The sequence below is a fragment of the Mobula birostris genome, chromosome 20, assembly GCF_030028105.1.
Source record: "Mobula birostris isolate sMobBir1 chromosome 20, sMobBir1.hap1, whole genome shotgun sequence".
Taxonomy (NCBI): Eukaryota; Metazoa; Chordata; class Chondrichthyes; order Myliobatiformes; family Myliobatidae; genus Mobula; species Mobula birostris.
Window position 1 is genome coordinate 47,071,351 of NC_092389.1, and position 25,571 is coordinate 47,096,921.

General features: G+C 44.0%; 1 long non-coding RNA gene across 1 annotated transcript; it reads left to right on the forward strand.

Annotated features, from left to right (window-relative positions):
- Positions 1-354: 354 nt before the first annotated feature.
- Positions 355-24,697, forward strand: LOC140212693 (uncharacterized). The gene is made up of 5 exons (XR_011889777.1): positions 355-502; positions 8,890-9,764; positions 10,378-10,453; positions 20,757-20,827; positions 24,572-24,697. It is a non-coding gene; the product is annotated as an uncharacterized lncRNA (long non-coding RNA).
- Positions 24,698-25,571: the final 874 nt, after the last annotated feature.

Genomic DNA, 25,571 nt, shown 5'->3' on the forward strand with positions numbered 1-25,571 from the left:
CCTCTCCCCCCTCCCTCTCCCCCCTCCCTCTCCCCTCCCTCTCCCCTCCCTCTCCCACCCTCCCTCTCCCCCCTCCCTCTCCCCCCTCCCTCTCCTCTCCCCCCTCCCTCTCCCCCTCCCCCTCCCCCCCTCCCGCCCTCTCCCCCTCTCCCCCTCTCCCTCTCCCCCCTCTCTCTCCCCTCTCCCCCTCTCTCTCCCCTCTCCCTCTCCCTCTCCGTCTCTCTCTCTTTTCTCCAGAGGGGGAGAGACCGATTGGAGAACTCGGGTCTGAGGGGGAGATCTCTCTCTCTCTCGCTGATCCCTCTTCAGAATGAAACGCTCCCTATCTGGAACCGCCTGTCCGAGGCTCCTCAAAGGAGGGTCTTCCGAAAGGGAGTTCGGGGGCTGTGACTGCCGGCTGCGGGGAAGACGGCTGCGAGAGGCCGGGAGACGCTTCCCAAACCGGCACCGTCGTTCTTCGCCATTCCCGTAAAGCCCGGGCCGAGATGATGAGGCAGAAGAGGTAACGACCAAATCAATGGCGGGCAATCCGGTGTTGGGCGGGTGGGGTCCGTCCGTCGCCGGTAGTGTTGTGGGCGGCTGGGGAGGAGTTTGTGGGTCGGTCCGCTCCTCATCCAAGTCGAGTTCTTAAATTTAGCCTCAGAATAGACGGTCGACCCTTGGGAGCAGAGATGAAGGAAAAGATTTCCACCATGGACTAGATGGGCCGAAGGGCTCGCTGATGTCCTGCAGTGCTGCCTGAGGAGGGCCCTCCTCGGCCAGAGGGCGCCGAGTCTGGGGAATGCGCCGTCGCCACAAGATGGTGGAGGAGGCCGAGACCTCGGGTGTGTCCGAAGCGGGGTTGGTGCCGTCTTGTTGGGTCAGAGCTTCAGAGGTTATGGGGAGAAAGCTGGAGAACGGGGTTGAGAGGGAAAATAAAGGATCAGGGCTTAAATATTACCTTTACCTGTACTAGGAACTTGCTGTGGTGTGTTTGTCAGGACTCAACATATCATAACATTCAACAATTATAAAGGATTGAATTGACTTTATTTCTTACATCCTTCACATACTTGAGGAGTAAAATCCTTTACGTTATGTCTCTGTCTGAATGTGCCATGTGCAAACTATACTAATTTATAATAAATAGTATGCACAACAATATAAAATGGAAATATTGGGGATCACTGGGGATCCAAGCCATCCCAACCACAATCTATTCCAGCTGCTACCATCCAGGAAGAGGTACTGCAGTATCAAAGCCAGGAACAACAGGTTCCCGGACAGCTTCTTCCACCAGGCTATCAGACTGATGAACTCACGCTGATTTGAGTATACTCTATATTACATTGACTGTTCTATTTATTATAAATGATTATAAATTATTATTGCACGTTGCACATTTAGATGGAGATGTAATGTATTGATTTTACTCCTCATGTATGTGAAGGATGTAAGAAATAAAGTCAGTTTAATTCAATTCATTTGTGTTAACATGAATTACACACCTGTCTCTGTAAATGACCTCTACAGTGGGAAGTTCACACGTACAGATGAACTGGATGTCAATAGACAATAGGTGCAGGAGTAGGCCATTCGGCCCTTCGAGCCAGCACCGCCATTCACTGTGATCATGGCTGATCATCCACTATCAATATCCAGTTCCTGCCTTATCCCCATAACCTTTCATTCCACTATCTTTAAGAGCTCTATCCATCTCTTTTTTGAAAGCGTCCAGAGACTTGGCCTCCACAGCCTTTTGGGGCAGAACATTCCATATATCCACCACTCTCTGGGTGAAAAAGTTTTTCCTCAACTCCGTTCTAAATGGCCTACCCCTAATTCTTAAACTGTGTCCTCTGGTTCTAGACTGGCCCATCAGCGGGAACATGCTTCCTGCCTCCAGCGTGTCCAATCCCTTAATAATCTTATATGTTTCAATAAGATCCCCGCTCAGCCTTCCAAATTCCAGAGTATACAAGCCCAGTCGCTCCAATCTTTCAACATATGACAGTCCCGCCATCCCGGGAATTAACCTTGTGAACCTACGCTGCACTCCCTCAATAGCAAGAATGTCCTTCCTCAAATTTGGAGACCAAAACTGCACACAGTACTCCAGGTGTGGTCTCACCAGGGCCCTGTACAGCTGCAGAAGGACCTCTTTGCTCTTATACTCAATTCCCCTTGTTATGAAGGCCAGCATGCCATTAGCTTTCTTCACTGCCTGCTGTACTTGCATGCTTGTTTTCAGTGACTGATGTACAAGAACACCTAGATCTCGTGCTTCCCCTTTTCCTAACTTGACTCCATGTGGATAATAATCTGCCTTCCCGTTCTTATCACCAAAGTGGATAACCTCACATTTATCCACATTAAACTGCATCTACCATGCATCTGCCCACTCACCCAGCCTGTCCAAGTCACCCTGCATTCTCAAAACATCCTCCTCCCATTTCACACTGCCACCCACCTTTGTATCATCAGCAAATTTGCTAATGTTACTTTTAATTCCCTCATCTAAATCATTAATATATATTGTAAACAGCTGCGGTCCCAGCACTGAACCCTGCGGTACCCCACTGGTCACCGCCTGCCATTCCGAAAGGGACCCGTTAATCGCTACTCTTTGTTTTCTGTCAGCCAGCCAATTTTCAATCCATGTCAGTACTCTGCCCCCAATATCATGTGCCCTAATTTTGCCCACTAATCTCCTATGTGGGACCTTATCAAAGGCTTACAGAAAGTCTAGATACACAACATCCACTGGCTCTCCCTTGTCCATTTTCATACTTACATCCTCAAAAAATTCCGGAAGATTAGTCAAGCGCGATTTCCCTTCGTAAATCCATGCTGACTCAGACCAATCCTGTTACTACTCTCCAGATGTGTTGTAATTTCATCTTTTATAATTGACTCCAGCATCTTTCCCACCACCGACGTCAGGCTGACCGGTCTATAATTCCCTGTTTTCTCTCTTCCTCCCTTCTTGAAGAGAGGGACAACATTAGCCACCCTCCAATCCACAGGAACTGATCCTGAATCTATAGAACATTGGAAAATGATTACCAATGCGTCCACGATTTCTAAGGCCACCTCCTTAAGTACCCCGGGATGCAGAGCATCAGGTCCCGGGGACTTATCAGCCTTCAGACCCAACAGCCTATCCAACACCATTTCCTGCCTAATATAAATTTCCTTCAATTCATCCATTACCCTAGGTCCTTTGGCCACTATTCCATCTGGGAGATTGTTTGTGTCTTCCCTAGTGAAGACAGATCCAAAGTACCTGTTCAACTCGTCTGCCATTTCCTTGTTCCCCATAATAAATTCACCGGCTTCCGTCTTCAAGGGCCCAATTTTGGTCTTAACTATTTTTTTCCTTTTCACATACCTAAAGAAGCTTTTACTATCCTCCTTCATATTCTTGGCTAGTTTACCTTTGTACCTTATTTTTTCTCCACGTATTCCCTTTTTAGTTATCTTCTGTTGCTCTTTAAAAGTTTCCCAATCCTCCGGCTTCCCACTCGTCTTTGCTATGTTATACTTCTTCTCTTTTATTTTTATACTGTCCATTACTTCCCTTGTCAGCCACGGCCTCCCCTTACTTCCCTTAGGATCTTTCTTCCTCTTTGGAATGAACTGATCCTGCTCCTTCCACATTATTCCCAGAAACACTTGCCATTGCTGTTCCACTGTCATCCCTGCTAGGGTATTGTTCCATTGAACTTTGGCCAGCTCCTCCCTCATAGCACCATAGTTCTCTTTGTTCAACTGCAATACTGACCCTTCCAAGTTTCCCTTCTCCCTCTCAAATTGTAGATTAAAACTTATCATATTATGGTCACTACCTCCTAATGGCTCCTTTACCTCGAGGTCCCTGATCAAATCCGGTTCATTGCACAACACTAAATCTAGAATTGTGTTCTCCCTGGTAGGCTCCAGTACAAGCTGTTCTAAGAATCCATCTCGGAGGGACTCCACAAACTCCCTTTCTTGGGGTCCAGTACCAACCTGATTCCTCCAGTCTACCTGCATGTTGAAGTCCCCCATAACAACTGTAGCATTACCTTTGCGACATGCCAATTTTAACTCTTGATTCAACTTGCACCCTACATCCAGACTAGATAACTCCCATTAGGGTCTTTCTACCCTTAGAATTTCTCAGTTCTATCCATACTGACTCTATGTCTCCTGATTCTATGTCCCCCCTCGCAAGGGACTGAATATCATTCCTCACCAAAAGAACCACCCCACCCCCTCTGCCCATCAGTCTGTCCTTTCGATAGGATGTATACTCTTAAATATTCATTTCCCAGGCCCTGTCCACTTGCAGCCATGTCTCTGTTATTCCCACAACATCATACTTACCAATTTCCAACTGAGCCTCAAGCTCATCCACTTTATTTCTTATACTCCGTGCATTCATATACAATACTTTTAATTCATTACTCCCCTCACCTCCCATATCAATTCCTATTTCACTTGGCCATACTGTACTATCCCTTCTTGATCTTTCTGCTCTGTTGATTCTGCTGTCTTTCTTAACTTTTCTTATTCTCACTTTCCCTTTATCTCCATCCTTATGTTTCCAGATTGTCCCCTCCCCGCACTACTTAGTTTAAACACACCCGTGTTGCAGAGGCAAAGCTGCCTGCCAGAATGCTGGTGCCCCGCTTATTAAGGTGCAACCCGTCACCCCGAAACATACCCCAGTGGTCCAAGAATGTAAATCCTTGCTTCCTGCACCAGTTCCTCAGCCACACATTCAGATCCATTATCTCCCTGTCCTTGACCACTCCAGCACAGGGATCTGGAAGCAAACCGGAGATAACCACCCTGGAAGTCCTGCTTTTCAGCCTTCTTCCGAGTTCTCTGAAGTCGCGCTGTAGAACGTCTTTCCTCTTCTTCCCCACATCATTTGTGCTGACATACACCACCACTTCCGGATGTTCACCTTCATTCTTGAGGATTCTCTGCAATCGGTCCGTGACATCCTGGATCCCAGCACCAGGGAGGCAACACACCATCCTTAAATCTCGCCTGTTGCCATAGAAACCCCTTTCTGTACCTCTCACTATGGAGTCCCCTACGACCACGGCTCTGTCTGACGCCGGTCTCCTCGACTTTGCCTCAGCGCCAATTGTTGACTCGCAGATCCGTCCGCCTCTCAGACTGGCACTGTCTTCTGTCCCGACAGCTTCCAAGAGGGAGAATCTGTTTACGAGACACACATCCCCCGGGGTCTCCTGTACTTCAAGCATCCTTTCCTTGTTCATCGTCGTCCTCCTTCTCCCTTCCTGTATCCTGGGTGTAACGACCTCACTGTAGGTCCTGTCCAGAAAACTCTCGTTCTCCCGGATTAACCTAACATCATCCAGTTGCCTCTCCAGTGCTGCAACACGGTCCTTCAGAAGCTGAATCTGGACACATTTTCCGCAGGTGTAGGATCCAGAGGCGCCGTCAGTGTCCCTGACCTCCCACATCATGCACACAGCCCACTGAATCAGCCTAGCGGTCATCTCTTCTCCACTTCTCACCCTCTCCAACTGTGGCGTTCTCTCCACTCTCAGCCTCCTCGCCGAAGACTCCTGAGCCAAAGACTCGCACTTTTCTCGCAAGGCACCTCCCTCGACAAAGCTGCTCCCCTAGAGCGAGACTTGCTTATATTAGCTGATAATTTTAAATCAGCCGCTCCTTCTCAGCCAATCCCCGCACTCGCTCCTTCACCTGCCGTGCCTCCTCCGACCTGGAAGGTGCCAGGGTCCGGGATATTTCTGATCGCGTCCAAGATATCCTGAAGTGGGAGGGTGAAGATACCAATGACATAGGTAGGAAAAGGGAATCCCAAGTATATCATATTCATTAATAACAATCTGCACTTTTAATTCATCCACCTTTTACGAATGCTCCTTGCATTGACACATAAAGCCTTCAGGCTCGCTTTTACAACACTCTTAGCCCTTATACAATTATGTTGAAAAGTGGCCCTTTTTGATTTTTGCCCTGGATTTGCTGGCCTGCCACTTTTACTTTTCACCTTACTACTTTTTGCTTCTACCCTCATTTTACACCCCTCTGTCTCTCTGCACTTGTTCCCATCCTCCCGTTGTGAACTAACCTCCTCTCTCCTAGTCTCTTTAATTTGATTCCCACCCCCCAACCATTCTAGTTTGAAGTCACCTCAGTAGCCCTCGCAAATCTCCCCGCCAGGATATTGGTCCCCCTAGGATTCAAGTGTAACCCGTCCTTTTTGTACAGGTCACACCTGCGCCAAAAGAGGTCCCAATGATCCAAAAACTTGAATCCCTGCCCCCTGCTCCAATCCCTCAGCCACGCATTTATCCTCCACCTCATTGCATTCCTACTCTCACTGTCGCATGGCACAGGCAGTAATCCCGAGATTACTATCTTTGTGGACCTTTTTCTCAACTCCCTTCCTAACTCCCTATATTCTCCTTTCAGGACCTCTCCCCTTTTCCTACCTATATCATTGGTACCTATATGTACCACGATCTCTGGCTCCTCTCCCTCCCACTTCAGAATATCTTGGACGCGATCAGAAATATCCTGGACCCTGGCACCAGGGAGGCAAATTACCATCCGGGTCTCCGGACTGCATCCACAGAATTGCCTTTCTGACCCCCTTACTATCGAGTCCCCTATTAGTACTGCCCTCCTCTTCCTTTCCCTACCCTTCTGATACATAGAAACAGAGAAAATAGGTGCAGGAGTAGGCCATTCAGCCCTTCGAGCCTGCACCACCATTCAGTATTGATCATGGCTGATCACCCAACTCAGAACTCTGTACCAGCCGTCTCTCCATACCCGCTGATCCCTTTAGCCACAAGGGCCATATCTAACTCCCTCTTAAATATAGCCAATGAACTGGCCTCAACTGTTTTCTGTGGCTGAGAATTCCACAGGTTCACCACTCGCTGTGTGAAGAAGTTTTTCCTCATCTCGGTCCTAAAAGGCTTCCCCTTTCTGCTCAAACTGTGACACCTCGTCCTGGACTTCCCCAACATCGGGAACAATCTTCCTGCATCTAGCCTGTCCAATTCCTTTAGGATTTTATATGTTTCAATCAGATCCCCCCTCAATCTTCTAAATTCCAATGAGTATAAGCCTAGTTCATCCAGTCTTTCATCATATGAAAGTCCTGCCATCCCAGGAATCAATCTGGTGAACTTTCTTTGTACTCCCTCTATGGCAAGGATGTCTTTCCTCAGATTAGGGGACCAAAACTGCACACAATACTCCAGGTGTGGTCTCACCAAGGCCTTGTACAACTGCAGTAGTATCTCCCTGCTCCTGTACTCGAATCCTCTCGCTATAAATGCCAGCATACCATTCGCCTTTTTCACCGCCTGCTGTACCTGCCTGCCCACTTTCAATGACTGGCGTATAATGACACCCAGGTCTCGTTGCACCTCCCCTTTTCCTAATCGGCCACCATTCGGATAATAATCTGTTTTCCTGTTTTTGCCACCAAAGTGGATAACTTCACATTTATCCACATTAAATTGCATCTGCCATGAATTTGCCCACTCACCCAACCTATCCAAGTAACCCTGCATCCTCTTAGCATCCTCCTCACAGCCAACACCGCCACCCAGCTTCGTGTCATCCGCAAACTTGGAGATGCTGCATTTAATCCCCTCATCCAAGTCATTAATTTTTTTGTAAACAACTGGGGTCCCAGCACTGAGCCTTACAGTACCCCACTAGTCACTGCCTGCCATTCTGAAAAGGTCCCGTTTATTCCCACTCTTTGCTTCCTGTCTGCCAACCAATTCTCTATCCCCATCAATACCTTACCCCCAATACCATGTGCTTTAAGTTTGCACACTAATGTCCTGTGTGGGACCTTGTCAAAAGCCTTCTGAAAATCCAAATATACCACATCCACTGGTTCTCCCCTATCCACTCTACTAGTTACATCCTCAAAAAATTCTATGAGATTCGTCAGACATGATTTTCCTTTCACAAATCCATGCTGACTTTGTCCGATGATTTCACCGCTTTCCAAATGTGCTGCTATCACATCTTTGATAACTGACTAGCATTTTCCCCACCACCGATGTTAGGCTAACCGGTCTATAATTCCCCGGTTTCTCTCTCCCTCTTTTTTTAAAAAGTGGGGTTACATTAGCCACCCTCCAATCCTCAGGAACTAGTCCAGAATCTAAAGAGTTTTGAAAAATTATCACTAATGCATCTACTATTTCTTGGGCTACTTCCTTAAGCACTCTGGGATGCAGACCATCTGGCCCTGGGGATTTATCTGCCTTTAATCCCTTCAATTTACCTAACACCACTTCCCTACTAACATGTATTTCGCTCAGTTCCTCCATCTCACTGGACCCTCTGTCCCCTACTATTTCTGGAAGATTATTTATGTCCTCCTTAGTGAAGACAGAACCAAAGTAATTATTCAATTGGTCTGCCATGTCCTTGCTCCCCAAAATCAATTCACCTGTTTCTGTCTGTAGGGGACCTACATTTGTCTTAACCAATCTTTTTCTTTTCACATATCTATAAAAGCTTTTACAGTCCGTTTTTATGTTCCCTGCCAGTTTTCTCTCATAATCTTTTTTCCCCTTCCTAATTAAGCCCTTTGTCCTCCTCTGCTGAGCTCTGAACTTCTCCCAGTCCTCAGGTGAGCCACTTTTTCTGGCTAATTTGTATGCTTCTTCTTTGGAATTGATACTATCCCTAATTTCCCTTGTCAGCCACGGGTGCACTACCTTCCTTGATTTATTCTTTTGCCAAACTGGGATGAACAATTGTTGTAGTTCATTCATGCGATCTTTAAATGCTTGCCATTGCATATCCACCGTCAACCCTTTAAGTGTCATTTGCCAGTCTATCTTAGCTAATTCACATCTCATACCTTATGATGTTGTGCAGAACTCCCCAATGGAACGACCATCCACTTCCACTGCTGTATTTGAACAGTTTCAGGCTCCACTCCTATGCCTAAACGTCAACGTGAAGATGACGAAGAGACCAGTGCTGATAATACAGCTCATGGTCAGGATGAGTCTTCAGAACATCAGTCAAAGAAATTGAAACTCACCCAGCGATCAGAAGAGCATGTACAGGAGATGGAAGAAAACACAGATGCAGACGACGAAATGCAGATCCAATCTGAGAACCCGGATTCACAGGACTCTATCACCCAGGTGGTTATTGAAGAATACCCACCTGTCAACTAATGGAAGATAATGAAGAGGCATCTCACCCTTTGGATTTAGACCCTCAACCATTAGAACATCAGCTAAGTACTCAGTATTCACGAAGTTCTCAAACACCAACTGAATACATTATTATTGAGATTGATGAAGATCCAGACAATGAAGAGGACAATGATGATGATACTGGTATTGAGGATGGTGATGGTGTAGATAGTAATGAGGGTAGTCCTGAGGGAGAAGATAATTATGATGATGGCAATGTTGAGGCTGCTGATGGGACAGATCCTAGTACAGATGAACAAGCTAAAAAAGAAAGTTCTCAAGTTTCAGAGGATAATTCTGGAGGTGAAGGTTGTGTCACCACCACGGAATCCTGCACACCAGAAACTCCAAGACAGCAACAGGCAGTTGCTGAAAGACCAGCTTCACGAGCTCGATGCTCACCAAGGAGACCAGCACATCCTCTTCCACCAAGACTTACAATACAACCTCCAGCCCCAGAACTGGGACCACCTGCGCAGAGATTTCCACCAGCGAGGCGACCTTCATCAAGTCGAGGGGGAATTCAGCTTACTCCAGGCATTGGAGGTGTGCAGCAACATTTTTTATATATAATTTTTATTGAGTTTTCAAACATGATTACATGAAATAATAATATCTACGCTCTCCCCCTCCCTTAACCCTTCCCCCCCGATATATACCCCTACCTAAAAGAAAGAAAAGAAAAAGAAAAAAAAAGAAAGAAAGAAAGACTGACTGGATATTGAAAGGTCTCCACATGCTCCATGGGATTCAAAATAAATTTAATATATTTATTTGTTACTTTCCCCAAAGGCCCAACATCTTTATCATTGGAGCACCTAGATATGCCAACCTATCTTTCGTAAAAAAAAAAGACGCCAAATATTCAAAAATGTATCATATTTATCTCTTAAATTATAAGTAATTTTTTCAAGTGGAATACAGCTAAAAATATCATTATTCCAACGATCCATACTTAAATACGAATCCGATTTCCAAGTAACTGCTATAGCCTTCTTGGCTACTGCCAGTGCAATTTTTATAAATTCTTTCTGGTATTTATTCTATTTAAGTTTCAATTTTATCCCTTCAATGTCACCTAATAAAAATAATATCGGGTCATGTGGAAGTTGAGTTCCAGTAATTTGTTCCAATAAATCTCTTAAATTTATCCAAAAAGGTTGAATATTGGAACAGGACCAAGTAGAATGTAAAAAAAGTACCAATTTCTTGATTACACCGAGAACATTGATCAGGTAAGTTTGAAGTTAATCTATTTATTCTTTGCCGTATAATATATAATTGGTGTAAAAAATTATATTCTACTAATCTGAGTCGAACATTTATTGTATTTGTCATACTGTCAAGACAGTCTTGACCAATTTGTTTCATCAATATTAATACTCAAATCCATTTCCCACTTTTGTCTTGACTTGTGAATTCCTTGTTTAAGTGTCTGTTTTTGAATCAGATTATACATAAAAGAAATAATTTTTTAAATTTTTCCTTTTTGAATTAAAATTTCAATTTCATTAGGTTTCGGCAAAAACATTATTTGACCCAGTTGGTCTCTTAAATAAGCCCTTAATTAAGAGACGTCGGGCAGTGCAGCGCGGCAGATTTAAAAGGGCAGAAATCCTGCTTCGGGTTTGATTCGAAGAAGGAGTCTGAGAGTCTGAGTGGGAGTGCCGAGAAAGACATTTTTGAAATTTTCATTATTTTTTTTTTCTCCAACGGCGTTGTGAGAGGCGGGACTGCGCAGGCGTGTGACGTCGGGCTGTGCAGCGCGGCAGATTTAAAAGGAACAGAGCCTCATAGAGCGGGCAGCGTAGTTTGCAGGCGGCGGAGTGAGCAGGGAGCAGAGTGAAGACTTAAGGGCTTCGGCACAACGGGCTTAGGCGGAAACGGGCGAGGCGAGGAAGGTTTGGCATTCATTTTCTGTTGTTATTTGAGGAGAGGGGCAGTATGAGTGTGAGGGCAGTTTGCTGTTCTCGGTGTCGGATGTGGGAGACTCTGGAGTCTCCAAGCCTCCCGGACGTCTACATCTGCACCAAGTGCATCGAGATGCAGCTCCTAAGGGACCGCGTTACGGAACTGGAGCTGCAGCTGGATGACCTTCGTCTGGTCAGGGAGAGTGAGGAGTTGATAGAGAGGAGTTGCAGGCAGGTGGTCACGCCGGGGCCACGGGAGGCAGACAAGTGGGTCACGGTTAGGAGGGGGAAGGGGAAGAGTCAGGTAATAGGGAGTACCCCGGTGGCTGTGCCCCTTAACAATAGGTACTCCTGTTTGAGTACTGTTGGTGGGGACAGCTTACCCGGGGGAAGCGACAGTGGCCGTGCCTCCGGCACAGAGTCTGGCCCTGTAGCTCAGAAGGGTAGGGCAATGAAGAGGAGGGCAGTTGTGATAGGGGACTCGATAGTAAGGGGGTCAGATAGGCGATTCTGTGGATGCAGTCCAGAGACCCGGATGGTAGTTTGCCTCCCTAGTGCCAGGGTCCGGGATACTTCTGATCGTGTCCAAGATATCCTGAAGTGGGAGGGTGAGGAGCCAGAGGTCGTGGTACATATAGGTACCAATGACATAGGTAGGAAAAGGGATGAGGTCCTGAAAGGAGAATATAGGGAGCTAGGAAGGGAGTTGAGAAAAAGGACTGCAAAGGTAGTAATCTCGGGATTACTGCCTGTGCCACGCGACAGTGAGAGTAGGAATGTGATGAGGTGGCGGATAAATGCGTGGCTGAGGGATTGGAGCAGGGGGCAGGGATTCAAGTTTTTGGATCATTGGGATCTCTTTTGGCACAGGCGTGACCTGTACAAAAAGGACGGGTTACACTTGACTCCTAGGGGGACCAATATCCTGGCAGGGAGATTAGCGAGGGCTACTGAGGTGACTTTAAACTAGAATGGTTGGGGGGTGGGAATCAAATTAAAGAGGCAAGGCGTGAGGAGGTTAGTTCACAACAGGGGGATGGGAACAAGTGCAGAGAGACAGAGGGGTGTAAAGTGAGGGTAGAAGCAAAAAGTACTAAGGAGAAAAGTAAAAGTGGCAGGCCGACAAATCCAGGGCAAGCATTAAAAAGGGCCACTTTTCAACATAATTGTATAAGGTCTAAGAGAGTTGTAAAAGAGTGCCTGAAGACTTTGTGTGTCAATGCAAGGAGCATTCGTAATAAGGTGGATGAATTGAAAGTGCAGATTGCTATTAATGATTATGATATAGTTGGGATCACAGAGACATGGCTCCAGGGTGACCAAGGATGGGAGCTCAACGTTCAAGGATATTCAATATTCAGGAGGGATAGACATGAAGGAAGGGGAGGTGGGGTGGCGTTGCTGGTTAAAGAAGAGATTAACGCAATAGAAAGGAAGGACATAAGCCGGGAAGATGTGGAATCGATATGGGTAGAGCTGCGTAACCCTAAGGGGCAGAAGACGCTGGTGGGAGTTGTGTACAGGCCACCTAACAGTAGTAGTGAGGTCGGAGATGGTATGAAACAGGAAATTAGAAATGTGTGCAATAAAGGAACAGCAGTTATAATGGGTGACTTCAATCTGCATGTAGATTGGGTGAACCAAATTGGTAAAGGTGCTGAGGAAGAGGATTTCTTGGAATGTATGCGGGATGGTTTTTTGAACCAACATGTCGAGGAACCAACTAGAGAGCAGGTTATTCTGGACTGGGTTTTGAGCAATGAGGAAGGGTTAATTCGCAATTTTGTCGTGAGAGGCCCCTTGGGTAAGAGTGACCATAATATGGTGGAATTCTTCATTAAGATGGAGAGTGACATCGTTAATTCAGAAACAAAGGTTCTGAACTTAAAGAGGGGTAACTTTGAAGGTATGAGACGTGAATTAGCTAAGATAGACTGGCAAATGACACTTAAAGGATTGACGCTGGATATGCAATGGCAAGCATTTAAAGGTTGCATGGATGAACTACAACAATTGTTCATCCCAGTTTGGCAAAAGAATAAATCAAGGAAGGTAGTGCACCCGTGGCTGACAAGAGAAATTAGGGATAGTATCAATTCCAAAGAAGAAGCATACAAATTAACCAGAGAAAGTGGCTCACCTGAGGACTGGGAGAAGTTCAGAGTTCAGCAGAGGAGGACAAAGGGCTTATTTAGGGAGGGGAAAAAAGATTATGAGAGAAAACTGGCAGGGAGCATAAAACTGACTGTAAAAGCTTTTATAGATATGTGAAAAGGAAAAGACTGGTAAAGACAAAAGTAGGTCCCCTAAAGACAGAAACAGGTGAATTGATTATGGGGAGCAAGGACATGGCAGACCAATTGAATAATTACTTTGGTTCTGTCTTCACTAAGGAGGACATAAATAATCTTCCAGAAATAGTAGGGGACAGAGGGTCCAGTGAGATGGAGGAACTGAGCGACATACATGTTAGTAGGGAAGTGGTGTTAGGTAAATTGAAGGGATTGAAGGCAGATAAATCCCCAGGGCCAGATGGTCTGCATCCCAGAGTGCTTAAGGAAGTAGCCCAAGAAATAGTGGATGCATTAGTGATAATTTTTCAAAACTCGTTAGATTCTGGACTGGTTCCTGAGGATTGGAGGGTGGCTAATGTAACCCCACTTTTTAAAAAAGGAGGGAGAGAGAAACCGGGGAATTATAGACCGGTTAGCCTAACGTCGGTGGTGGGGAAACTGCTGGAGTCAGTTATCAAAGATGTGATAACATCACATTTGGAAAGCGGTGAAATCATCGGACAAAGTCAGCATGGATTTGTGAAGGGAAAATCGTGTCTGACGAATCTCATAGAATTTTTTGTGGATGTAACTAGTAGAGTGGATAGGGGAGAACCAGTGGATGTGGTATATTTGGATTGTCAAAAGGCTTTTGACAAGGTCCCACACAGGAGATTAGTGTGCAAACTTAAAGCACATGGTATTGGGGGTAAGGTATTGATGTGGATGGAGAATTGGTTAGCAGACAGGAAGCAAAGAGTGGGAATAAACGGGACCTTTTCAGAATGGCAGGCGGTGACTAGTAGGGTACCGCAAGGCTCAGTGCTGGGACCCCAGTTGTTTACAATATATATTAATGACTTGGATGAGGGAATTAAATGCAGCATCTCCAAGTTTGCGGATGACACGAAGCTGGGTGGCAGTGTTAGCTGTGAGGAGGATGCTAAGAGGATGCAGGGTGACTTGGATAGGTTGGGTGAGTGGGCAAATTCATGGCAGATGCAATTTAATGTGGATAAATGTGAAGTTATCCACTTTGGTGGCAGAAATAGGAAAACAGATTATTATCTGAATGGTGGCCGATTAGGAAAAGGGGAGGTGCAACGAGACCTGGGTGTCATTATACACCAGTCATTGAAAGTGGGCATGCAGGTACAGCAGGCGGTGAAAAAGGCGAATGGTTTGCTGGCATTTATAGCGAGAGGATTCGAGTACAGGAGCAGGGAGGTACTACTGCAGTTGTACAAGGCCTTGGTGAGACCACACCAGGAGTATTGTGTGCAGTTTTGGTCCCCTAATCTGAGGAAAGACATCCTTGCCATAGAGAGAGTACAAAGAAGGTTCACCAGATTGATTCCTGGGATGGCAGGACTTTCATATGAAGAAAGACTGGATGAACTGGGTTTGTACTCGCTGGAATTTAAAAGATTGAGGGGGGATCTGATTGAAACGCATAAAATCCTAAAGGGATCGGACAGGCTAGATGCAGGAAGATTGTTCCCGATGTTGGGGAAGTCCAGAACGAGGGGTCACAGTTTGAGGATAAAGGGGAAGCCTTTTAGGACCGAGATTAGGAAAAACTTCTTCACACAGAGAGTGGTGAATCTGTGGAATTCTCTGCCACAGGAAACAGTTGAGGCCAGTTCATTGGCTATATTTAAGAGGGAGTTAGATATGGCCCTTGTGGCTACGGGGATCGGGGCTATGGAGGGAAGGCTGGGGCGGGGTTCTGAGTTGGATGATCAGCCATGATCATAATAAATGGCGGTGCAGGCTTGAAGGGCCGAATGGCCTACTCCTGCACCTATTTTCTATGTTTCTATGTTAATTGAAGATAACAAAAGAGCGTGTTATTTGATATTTTATATTTATTCTTTAATTGTTCAAATGACATCAATATACCTCCTTCATAACAGTCTCCAATACATCTAATGCCTTTTTTGGTACCAATTATATAAAAGTTGATTATCCATTGTAAAAGGAATAAGTCCGTTTTGGATCAAAGGTCTTCTTGCTGGTAAAGATTTCTTCATTTCATCATCAACATTTATCTTATTCCATAGATCAATCAAATGTTTTAATATAGGAGATTTTTTCTTTTCCCGTAGCCATTTAGATTCCCATTTCTATATAAAATCTTCGGGTATATTTTCTCCTATCTTATCTAATTCTATTCTAATCCATGCCGGTTTTTGTTCGTCAAAGAAAGATGCAATAAATCTAAGTTGATTTGCTTTGTAATAATTCTTAAAATTTGGAAGTTGTAACCCTCCTAACTCAAATTTCCATGTCAATTTTTCCAATGATATTCTTGACATAGAAACATAGAAAATAGGTGCAGGAGTAGGCCATTCGGCCCTTCGAGCCTGCACCGCCATTTATTATGATCATGGCTGATCATCCAACTCAAAACCCCGCCCCAGCCTTCCCTCCATACCCCCTGATCCCCGTAGCCACAAGGGCCATATCTAACTCCCTCTTAAATATAGCCAATGTACTGGCCTCAACTGCTTCCTGTGGCAGAGAATTCCACAGATTCACCACTCTCTGAGTGAAGAAGTTTTTCTTAATCTCGGTCCTAAAAGGCTTCCCCTTTATCCTCAAACTGTGACCCCTTGTTCTGGACTTCCCCAACATCGGGAACAATCTTCCTGCATCTAGCCTGTCCAATCCCTTTAGGATTTTATACGTTTCAATCAGATCCCCCCTCAATCTTCTAAATTCCAACGAGTACAAGCCCAGTTCATCCAGTCTTTCTTCATATGAAAGTCCTGCCATCCCAGGAATCAATCTGGTGAACCTTCTTTGTACTCCCTCTATGGCAAGGATGTCATTCCTCAGATTAGGGGACCAAAACTGCACACAATACTCCAGGTGTGGTCTCACCAAGGCCTTGTACAACTGCAATAGTACCTCCCTGCTCCTGTACTCAAATCCTCTCGCTATAAATGCCAGCATACCATTCGCCTTTTTCACCGCCTGCTGTACCTGCATGCCCACTTTCAATGACTGGTGTATAATGACACCCAGGTCTCGTTGCACCTCCCCTTTTCCTAATCGGCCACCATTCAGATAATAATCTGTTTTCCTATTTTTGCTACCAAAGTGGATAACTTCACATTTATCCACATTAAATTGCATCTGCCATGAATTTGCCCACTCACCCAACCTATCCAAGTCACTCTGCATCCTCTTAGCATCCTCCTCACAGCTAACACTGCCACCCAGCTTCGTGTCATCCGCAAACTTGAGATGCTGCATTTAATTCCCTCATCCAAGTCATGAATATATATTGTAAACAACTGGGGTCCCAGCACTGAGCCTTGCGGTACCCCACTAGTCACCGCCTGCCATTCTGAAAAGGTCCCGTTTATTCCCACTCTTTGCTTCCTGTCTGCTAACCAATTCTCCATCCACATCAATACCTTACCCCCAATACCATGTGCTTTAAGTTTGCACACTAATCTCCTGTGTGGGACCTTGTCAAAAGCCTTTTGAAAATCCAAATATACCACATCCACTGGTTCTCCCCTATCCACTCTACTAGTTACATCCACAAAAAATTCTATGAGATTTGTCAGACATGATTTTCCCTGCACAAATCCATGCTGACTTTGTCCGATGATTTCACCGCTTTCCAAATGTGATGTTATCACATCTTTGATAACTGACTCCAGCAGTTTCCCCACCACCGACGTTAGGCTAACCGGCCTATAATTCCCTGGTTTCTCTCTCCCTCCTTTTTTTAAAAAGTGGGGTTACATTAGCCACCCTCTAATCCTCAGGAACTAGTCCAGAATCTAACGAGTTTTGAAAAATTATCACTAATGCATCCACTATTTCTTGGACATCTTACCTTTCCAAAGAAATTTCCTCACACATTTATTTAACTCTTGAAAAAATTCTGTGGCAGTTGTATTGGTAGTGTTTGAAATAAATACTATGATCTAGGAAATATATTCATTTTTGCAGCATTGACTCTACCCACTAATGTTATTGATAATATCATCCATCTTCTTGAATTTTTTTCAATAGTGGTAAATAATTCAATTTATATAAATTCTTTATATCATTATGAAGTCTTATTCCTAAATACTTTATACCATTTATCGGCCATCTAAATTGGGTAGCTAATCGACATTGACTTTTTTGAACCAACATGTCGAGGAACCAACTAGAGAGCAGGCTATTCTGGACTGGGTTTTGAGCAATGAGGACGGGTTAATTAGCAACCTTGTCGTGAGAGGCCCCTTGGGTAAGAGTGACCATAATATGGTGGAATTCTTCATTAAGATGGAGAGTGACAGAGTTAATTCAGAAACAAAGGTTCTGAACTTAAAGAGGGGTAACTTTGAAGGTATGAGATGTGAATTAGCTAAGATAGACTGGCAAATGACACTTAAAGGATTGACGGTGGATATGCAATGGCAAGCATTTAAAGGTTGCATGGATGAACTACAACAATTGTTCATCCCAGTTTGGCAGAAGAATAAATCAAGGAAGGTAGTGCACCCTTGGCTGACAAGAGAAATTAGGGATAGTATCAATTCCAAAGAAGAAGCATACAAATTAGCCAGAGAAAGTGGCTCACCTGAGGACTGGGAGAAATTCAGAGTTCAGCAGAGGAGGACAAAGGGCTTATTTAGGAAGGGGAAAAAAGATTATGAGAGAAAACTGGCAGGGAACATAAAACTGACTGTAAAAGCTTTTATAGATACGTAAAAAGGAAAAGACTGGTAAAGACAAATGTAGGTCCCCTGCAGACAGAAACAGGTGAATTGATTATGGGGAGCAAGGACATGGCAGACCAATTGAATAATTACTTTGGTTCTGTCTTCACTAAGGAGGACATAAATAATCTTCCAGAATTAGTAAAGGACAGAGGGTCCAGTGAGATGGAGGAACTGAGCGAAATACATGTTAGTAGGGAAGTGGTGTTAGGTAAATTGAAGGGATTGAAGGCAGATAAATCCCCAGGGCCAGATGGTCTGCATCCCAGAGTGCTTAAGGAAGTAGCCCAAGAAATAGTGGATGCATTAGTGATAATTTTTCAAAACTCGTTAGATTCTGGACTAGTTCCTGAGGATTGGAGGGTGGCTAATGTAACCCCACTTTTTAAAAAAGGAGGGAGAGAGAAACCGGGGAATTATAGACCGGTTAGCCTAACGTCGGTGGTGGGGAAACTGCTGGAGTCAGTTGTCAAGGATGTGATAACAGCATATTTGGAAAGCGGTGAAATGATCCGACAACGTCAGCATGGATTTGTGAAAGGAAAATCATGTCTGATGAATCTCATAGAATTTTTTGTGGATGTAACTAGTAGAGTGGATAGGGGAGAACCAGTGGATGTGGTATATTTGGATTTTCAGAAGGCTTTTGACAAGGTCCCACACAGGAGATTAGTGTGCAAACTTAAAGCACACGGTATTGGGGGTAAGGTATTGATGTGGATGGAGAATTGGTTAGCAGACAGGAAGCAAAGAGTGGGAATAAACGGGACCTTTTCAGAATGGCAGGCGGTGACTAGTGGGGTACCGCAAGGCTCAGTGCTGGGACCCCAGTTGTTTACAATATATATTCATGACTTGGATGAGGGAATTAAATGCAGCATCTCCAAGTTTGCGGATGACACGAAGCTGGGTGGCAGTGTTAGCTGTGAGGAGGATGCTAAGAGGATGCAGGGTGACTTGGATAGGTTGGGTGAGTGGGCAAATTCATGGCAGATGCAATTTAATGTGGATAAATGTGAAGTTATCCACTTATCCACTTTGGTGGCAAAAATAGGAAAACAGATTATTATCTGAATGGTGGCAGATTAGGAAAAGGGGAGGTGCAACGAGACCTGGGTGTCATTATACACCAGTCATTGAAAGTGGGCATGCAGGTACACCAGGCGGTGAAAAAGGCGAATGGTATGCTGGCATTTATAGCGAGAGGATTCGAGTACAGGAGCAGGGAGGTACTACTGCAGTTGTACAAGGCCTTGGTGAGACCACACCTGGAGTATTGTGTGCAGTTTTGGTCCCCTAATCTGAGGAAAGACATCCTTGCCATAGAGAGAGTACAAAGAAGGTTCACCAGATTGATTCCTGGGATGGCAGGACTTTCATATGAAGAAAGACTGGATGAACTGGGCTTGTACTCGTTGGAATTTAGAAGATTGAGGGGGGATCTGATTGAAACGTATAAGATCCAAAAGGGATTGGACAGGCTAGATGCAGGAAGATTGTTCCTGATGTTGGGGAAGTCCAGAACGAGGGGCCACAGTTTGAGGATAGAGGGGAAGCCTTTTAGGACCGAGATTAGGAAAAACTTCTTCACACAGAGAGTGGTGAATCTGTGGAATTCTCTGCCACAGGAAACAGTTGAGGCCAGTTCATTGGCTATATTTAAGAGGGAGTTAGATATGGCCCTTGTGGCTACGGGGGTCAGGGGGTATGGAGGGAAGGCTGGAGCGGGGTTCTGAGTTGGATGATCAGCCATGATCATAATAAATGGCGGTGCAGGCTTGAAGGGCCGAATGGCCTACTCCTGCACCTATTTTCTATGTTTCTATAATCTCCTTGAGTAAGAGGTAAGATTTCACTTTTATCCCAATTACACTCTGATACTTTCCCATATTCTTCCAGTCCAGAAGGTAGTTTACGTAACAAATGCAGTGGGTTTGTTAAATAAATCAAAACATCATCAGCAAATAAATTAATCTTATATTCCTCCTGATTAACTCTAAAACCCTTAATATCTGAATCAATTCTAATTAGTTCTGCTAATGGTTCTCTTGCCAATACAAGTAAAGCAGGTGATAATGGTCAACATTGTCTAGTTGACCTTTTTAACTGGAATGGTGTTGAAATTTGACTATTTGTCACTACTTTAGCGTTAAGATTAGTGTTTAAGGTTTTAATCCAGTTTATAAAAGGTACTCCTAACCCATATTTTTCTAATACTTTAAATAAAAAATCCCATTCCAATCTATCAAGTGCTTTTTCTGCATCCAAGGCTACTACCATACTTATTTCCTCCCTTTTTTGTGCCAAATGAATTATACTAAGTAGCCGAGTTACATTATCTGCCAATTGTCTATTTTAATAACTCCTGTTTGATCCATATGTATTAATTTTGATAAATATTTAGATAATCAATTAGATAAAATTTTTGCTATTATTTTATAATCCGTGTTCAACAAAGAAATAGGCCTATATGATGCTGGTTTGAAAGGATCTCTACCTTTTTTTGCAATACTATTACAATCACTGTTGAGAAAGATTCTGGGAGTTTATGTATTTTTTCCACTTGACGTATTAACTCCATAAAAGGAGAAATTAATAAATCTTTAAACTTTTTATAAAATTCAGGCGGAAAACCATCCTCTCCTGGAGATTTATTACTTTGAAGTGATCCTAAAGCTTCTTCAACCTCTTTTAAGGTAAAAGGCGTATCTAATCCTTTCTGTTCTTCCAAATTGAATTTTGGACGAGTTACTTGTGATAAAGATCTTTCTATCTCATTAACATCGTTTTGTGATTCCGATTGATATAATTCAGAGTAGAAACTTTTGAAGGTTTCATTAATTTCTAAAGGTTTATAGTTTTGTAATTTTATTTGCACTTGTTCTAATTGCATTTATCGTTTTGGAAGCCTGTTCTGTTTTCAACTGCCAAGCAAGAATTCTGTGTGATCTCTCACCTAACTCATAATACCTTTGCTTAGTTCTCATGATTTCTTTTTCTGTTCGATGTGCCTGAAGCGTGTATTATATTGTAACTTCTTATTGACAAGTTGTCTTGGTTTTTCTTCTATCATATGTCTTTGAGATTCTTTTTCTAATTTTGTAATCTCTTTTTCCAATTGATCTAATTTTACCATATATTCCTTCTTAATTTTAGACGTATAACTTATTATCTGACCCCTCAAATATGCTTTCGTCGCATCCCATAATACAAATTTATCATCAACTGAATGACAGTTTGTATCCAAAAAAAAAATTGGATCTGTTTTTTCATAAAATCACAAAAATCTTGACATTTTAATAATATTGAATTAAATCTCCATCTATAAGTTGCTTCTTCCTTTTCCGTCATTATTATTGTCATTAATAAAGCCATAGTCATACTTTATTGATCCCAGGGGGAACTTGGTTTTTGTTACAGTTGCACCATAAATAATAAATAGTAATAGAACCATAAATAGTTAAATAGTACTCTGTAAATTATGCCAGTAAATTATGAAATAAGTCCAGGACCAGCCTATTGGCTCAGGGTGTCTGACCCTCCAAGGGAGGAGTTGTAAAGTTTGATGGCCACAGGCAGGAATGACTTCCTATGACGCTCTGTGCTGCATCTTGAAGGAATGAGTCTCTGGCTGAATGTACTCTTGTGCCCACCCAGTACATTATGTGGTGGATGGGAGACATTCACCAAGATGGCATGCAACTTAGACAGCATCCTCTTTTCAGACACCACCGTGAGAGAGTCCATTTCCATCCCCACAACATCACTGGCCTTATGAATAAGTTTGTTGATTCTGTTGGTGTCTGCTACTCTCAGCCTGCTGCCCCAGCACACAACAGCAAACATGATAGCACTGGCCACCACAGACTTGTAGAACATCCTCAGCATCGTCCGACAGACGTTAAAGGACCTCAGTCTCCTCAGGAAATAGAGACGGCTCTGACCCTTCTTGTAGACAGCCACAGTGTTCTTTGACCAGTCCAGTTTATTTGTCAATATGTATCCCCAGCTATTTCTAATCCTCCACCATGTCCACACTGACCCCCTGGATGGAAACAGGGGTCACCGGTACCTTAGCTCTCCTCAGGTCTACCACCAGCTCCGTAGTCTTTTTCACATTAAGCTGCAGGTAATTCTGCTGACACCATGTGACAAAGTTTCCTACGGTAGCCCAGTACTCAGCCTCACCTCCCTTGCTGATGCATCCAGCTATGGCAGAGTAATCAGAAAACTTCTGAAGATGAGAAGACTCTGTGCAGTAGTTGAAGTCCGAGGTGTAAATGGTGAAGAGAAAGGGAGACAAGACAGTCCCCTGTGGAGCCCCAGTGCTGCTGATCACTCTGTCGGACACACTGTGTTGCAAGCACACGTACTGTGGTCTGCCAGTCAGGTAATCAAGAATCCATGACACCAGGGAAGCATCCACCTGCATCGCTGTCAGCTTCTCCCCCAGCAGAGCAGGGCGGATGGTGTTGAACGCACTGGAGAAGTCAAAAAACATGACCCTCACAGCGCTCGCTGGCTTGTCCAGGTGGGCGTAGACACGGTTCAGCAGGTAGAAGATGGCATCCTCAACTCTTAGTCGGGGCTGGTAGGCAAACTGGAGGGGATCTAAGGAGAGCGATCTGACAATATTCTCACTTTATATTCCATATTTTTCACTCTGTCTTGAATATTCATTCATAATAGAAAAAGATCTATCCTTCAGTAAGTTTTATGTCTGTTAGAATAGAACAAATAGTCTCTTTCTTTGGGGTTAATTTTTCTCCATATATCAAGCAAATTTAAATCTTTTACCGATGATAAAGTTAGTTTTACTACTTTCGATTTTGTAACAGCCTTGGTTGATCTATCTAAGACTGGGTCTAGGTAAAAGTTAGTCTCCACCTATTAATATTTTATCATGTGCGTCAGCTAAATTCAAAAAAGCTTCTTGTATAAATTTTGCATCATTTTCATTTGGTGCATAAATATTGATGAGGGTCCATAATTTGGAAAAAAGTTGGCAGTGTATAATCATATATCTCCCCGCAGAATCAGTTATTACATTTTGTATTCTAATTGGTAACGTTTTATTGATCAATATTGCTACTCCGCTCACTTTTGAACTAAATGAAGCTGCAACAACACTTCCCACCCAGTCTCTCTTTAATTTCTGATGTTCTGTTTCTGTTGAGTGTGCTTCCTGCAAGAAGGCTATATCTACCTTCATTTTCTTAATGTGTGTTAAAATTCTGTTTCTTTTCACCGGTCCGTTAAGCCCATTAACCTTAAAACTCAAAAAATTCAATAAGTTAGTCATTATTCCTAACCAAATTACTCCAATCTAAAACATTACTTAACACCTCAACTCTCATAGTTTCTTGGGGAATCTCTTTAAACTTCACCATGTTGCTGTGTTCCCCCCCCCCCCATCATCCAGGCAAAAAGAAATAAAGGATAGATATGATATAAAAAGAAAAATAACAAAATGCCCCCCTACTAATGTTGTGAGTGAAAAAGACCCCCTCCATTTTGCGGGTCATGGCTGTCGCCACGATTGCACACATGAATCCCGTAGCGATTGGTCAGTATTTCTTCCAGCTCCCTGTAACAAAAAAAATTATAAATATATTAAAAGAAATTTAATGTCACTATTCCCAACTAATATTCCTCAAACTTTTACATTTCTTCCCCTCTATCACATATTTAATAATACATTTATATATTTTTCCACCTTTAAAAATCCACCAAGTGTATTCCCTGTCCCAGCCTTCATCTTTAATCCATCTCACTCCCCTAGATTTCTTGTTGTGTCTGGTGAATATTCAAAGATTCTGGCACAAACTCCTCCGCTTTCCGGTAATCATCAAAAAATCTTCTTTCTCCGCCAGGCAAAAAAATCTTCAAGGTTGCAGGATAGCACAGTATAAATTGATAACCATGATCGCATAGGACTTTTTTCACTGGGTTGAACTTCTTCCTTCTCTTCATAACTTATGTCAGGGTAGAAAAAAATTTTGTTCCCTTCAATGGCCCTTTTCTATTCTTGGCAGCTTGGGCAGCCACCTGTAGATTCCTTTCTTTGCCTTGAAATCTCAAACAATTTATTAAAATTGATCGCGGATTTTGGTCATGTTGTGGTTTTGCCTACTTCTTTACGCATGCGCAATTCCCGCTTCGTCTTCCCAGGGACGGCTGCTGCCGCCATTGCCCCCTGTTCTTCAACGCCAGAGATAAAATGTGTCTCCTCCGAAGGAGATCCAACCTGAGCCCGAGGTTCCATCGCTGTAATAGGCCCTTTTTCCTTCCCATCTCGCGGGGACTTCAAAACCGCAGTTTTCCTCTGTTGCTGTTTACGAGGCATATCGTAAAATAGTCTTGACTAGTTTATAAGTAGTTCTTAAAAACTATTTATTAACTCTTCTTTGTTTAAACAGTACTTTGCTGCTTTTTTACAGGAGAGCTGGATTTACAGGTCTCAATCCCACGTCATCACGTGACGTCCCCCTGACATTTTGTTGATGAAGATGACAGAATGGTGCCCAGTACTTGTTGTGCCCCACCGATCAGATGGGTTTGCAGAAGCCATTCCTTCTCCCCAGGTTGCAGGAGTACCTCAATTTAGGTTTGGACCACCCGAAGATAGGAATCAAACTGGTTGAAGTCAGTCTGATCTGGGGCAATTGGCCTCACAAGGAGGTTTAGCAATGTATGAAACACCAATTTACCTTGCTGCTGTTCACGAAGATGAATCTGGAGGCTGCAGTGTACCGAGCACACCGCTGCAAGTTCATGCACCAGTGACTGTTTTCAGTGAGGGACCACAAACAGATATAACTGAGCATGCCTCCCAGTCTGTTCCTATGGTTGCAACATGCACCAGCAATCTGTCCAGCACAGTTGAATCTGGAGGTGGTGATGATGACCCAGGACCCCAAGCCTCGAGGATCCCGCAGCCAAGCTCAAGACCCAAGTCCCCAGCCTCAAGCCATGTCATGTCCTTGCCCGGTTCCGGGGTCCGAGCCCGAGGCAAGACCCAGGTTCTGGGTCCTTGTCCAGTCTCGGGCTCGGAGTCCAAGCCTAGTCCATGGTTCCTAGTCCTAGTCCCGCTTTCCCTAGCCCAACTCTGCATTCTTGTCCCTGCTCCTTGCCTGAATCGTGTCACGTCCCTACTCTAGTCAAGTCCTGTTCCTTATACTCCAGTGTCTGTGTCTTGCATCTGGGTCTGTTCCCAGCACCCCCATTGTGACAGAAGGAGCAGATCAAGAAGGGCTTAGTTCAGCCGTTGTGTTAGAAATTGAAAGACCTCAGGAGGAAGAATCTGCCCAGCCTTCAGACGAAGCCGATATTCCATCCACTAGCCAGGATCCTCCTAGTTCAGCTGATGCTGCCATCACACAACCTAAACCTTTGTGAAGAGTACAGCTTTATTCACAGATGGGGAGAATTGCAGCTCAA